Raw genomic sequence first — 2847 nt, 5'->3', positions numbered from 1 at the left:
GGAACCGCATCGGTGAAAGAGCCATTCATCTGGCGCTCTGATTTGCATACTGCTACTAGTGCTTGTTGAGCTCAGAACAACGTTTTTCTACAGATAAGTTACAACATCATTATCTAAAGGGGGTGAATCCTCACTGCAGAAACAATAAATAGTGGGGAGAGCGGGTCAATCTGGTCCACGAGGATTTAGTTCATGCTTAAAAACGAATTCTTCATTTTTTTACGCGCATTTCACGATCTGACTTAATGGTAGCCTACCTTTTGGCTTTTACATTGAATATTTGCATTTTTTTTCATTGTTCTAGATTTATTTTAAGCATTTTAAAGGTAGATCCGTTTATGAGCCAAATGAACCCGCTCTTTTACTTGAACGGAGCCAAATGTGCCGGCTCACCGAATAGACTCAGAAAGCCCATCACTACTACAGCGGAGAGGTCAGATCCAAACAGAGCACCACAATCAACAGACACGCTCAACAGGCAGGCGGTTATTGGGATTTGACTGTCACAGGGACCAACTAATAAGAGGTTATAATTCATTGGAATTGTTGTGATTGTATGTTTGTCTGTACAGTTATGGCTGTCCTGTTATTATTTTGTGTCTTGATCAATAATGAGTAGCTAAACCATATCGACTTTTGGACACTGATGCGCAGGAGAACCCCTAGCTGTCAATCAAGCAGGCGCGGTGAACGGATTATGACGCTCAAGCGTTCCAAATGACGCAACAATACAGTTCCAGAACAGAGAAAGTTAATGCGGAAGATGTTATTCGGTTCCACACTAAAACTGCTGTTTGACAAGTGTGATTTGAGGTGAGTCAAATATTTACAAAAGTTTACAATACATTAACCATCCGCTAGCCTACTTAACCTATAATTCTGTCATGGTAAGATAACACATGTGAAAGTGAACGTTAATGTATTTGAAATATTTTTTATGCCATTATCTAGCTAGCCTTATAAAATACAATTATTATTTATGGAATTGTTTTTTTCTGTTGCTATCAAATCAATCCATCTGTATTTACTCTTCTGTCTGTTTGCCTTGTTGACTTATCTGTCTGTCTGTCTGTGTACTGTCTAGCCAGCATATGCCAGAAAGGTTCTTTCACATAGGCTCATATTCACAAAGTCTCATAGAAGGAGTGCTGATCAATAATCCGTTTTGTCTTTTAAATCAAACTGAATACGTTTTGATGGACAGGAGGGGACCTGATCCTAGATCAGCACAACTACCCTGAAACACTTTGTGAACACAATCCTGGTGTACTGTGATTATGAAGTTGTGATGAGGTAGTATTATATTAGTCGTGCTGATGCATGATGGGTTGTAGGCTAGAGCTTGAGTACTATAGTCTGAAGGCTGTTTCTGAATTCACTGACCTGGTGAGTAAATGTTGTGTACAATGGCACCATCTAGTGACAGAAACATAGAAACACACATTGTTGCTGAACGAAGGCATCTCTATATTTTCCAGAAATAAAACTTGTAGACCTTTCCTGCAGTCTCTGAGGAGATGGACACCTCTTCTTCTTCTGGACGATCTCCGTCTCCTACTGGGACTGTCTTCTTACCCCCTCCTATCATGTGGAACAGTCTGTAAGTCATTCATCACATAACCTAGCTCTGGTCCAGGGCATTATGTGCGGCTTGCTGAAGGAAGGCTCAGTGTCTGCAAGCTGTACGTAACGCCCTGGACCAGAGCTACACATTACCCACCTCTGGCCATCATGGACAGTCAACTCATCACATTCACGTACTGTAAGTCACAGTTGAGTGAGTTGTGTGATTAAAGGCAGTTTAATTGAGCAGAAGTTTAATTATTATTGTAATATTGTAGTAAATTGTCTGAGTTCACTTCCTAAATAATGTGTTGACATTCCTTTGCACCCAGCTACAAGCAGGCAGAGATGGAGGTTCAGTTCCTGAGGGAAGAGAAGAAGACCTGTACAGAGAAGGAAGCCCACATGCTTGAGTTGAGGGGGAAGGATCGAACGATCTGAAATCAGAAGAAGGAGATGGACAGACTTCAAGTGTGCCTCTGGGAGGAGGAAAAGAAGAAGAGGAATGGTGGAACGGAGAAGGACGAGATGATTGAACAACTACAGTCTGAGACAGACCATCTCAGAGCCCTTTTGAAAGATGAAAGGAGGAGAAGAAGAGTAGAAAGGGGTATTATGAAAAAGTGGAAGGCTGAGATCCTGAGACTGAGGGAGGCAGAGAGCCACAGGGAGGCAGAGAGCCACAGGGAGGCAGACAGCCACAGGGAGGCAGACAGCCACAGGGAGGCAGAGAGACAGAGAGAAGCAGAGAGAAGCAGCGAGACAGAGAGAAGCAGAGAGGCAGAGAGAGCCACAGAATGGGAGAACCAGAGACAAATGCAGGAAGTCAACAGACTCAAACAACTGCTGGAGCTGCTGATGGTGGACCTACAACTGGCCCACGTAAGACATGTCATTGTTATTATTAAAAGGCAGTGTATATTCACCCGGCTGAAAATGAATGGCGGCAGTATGCTAACCCAATGTTAACCTTTATGCCTTTCCTAAACGTTAACCCTTACCTTAACCTCACTGAAACTATACCTAACCTTTACCATAACCCAACCCTAGGTCCTAAACCTAACCTTCATTTATCTCAACCCCTACGCCTTTCTTCTGCCGGTTGAATATCCACTTCCTTATTAACGTCATTACTGTTGTTGTTGTTGACAACTATCTGTGCAGGTTGTAAATAATTGCATTAGTGAAACATCATTTGTAGGAGTAATTTCTACAAGCATAAACATCAGAGGCAACATTAAATTGCAACGGGAATTTCTCAAACCCCTAACTGAATGGGCAAGC

At 42.4% G+C, this 2847-nt stretch overlaps 1 long non-coding RNA gene across 1 annotated transcript; it reads left to right on the top strand.

The window, feature by feature from the left end:
• The first annotated feature begins 769 nt into the window (after positions 1–769).
• Positions 770–2258, top strand: LOC120036678. The gene is made up of 3 exons (XR_005474593.1): positions 770–813; positions 1479–1600; positions 1896–2258. It is a non-coding gene; the product is annotated as an uncharacterized LOC120036678 (long non-coding RNA).
• The last annotated feature ends 589 nt before the right edge of the window (positions 2259–2847 follow it).

The sequence above is a fragment of the Salvelinus namaycush genome, unplaced genomic scaffold, assembly GCF_016432855.1.
Source record: "Salvelinus namaycush isolate Seneca unplaced genomic scaffold, SaNama_1.0 Scaffold143, whole genome shotgun sequence".
Classification (NCBI taxonomy): Eukaryota; Metazoa; Chordata; class Actinopteri; order Salmoniformes; family Salmonidae; genus Salvelinus; species Salvelinus namaycush.
This window is presented reverse-complemented; position numbering and strand designations above follow the sequence as displayed.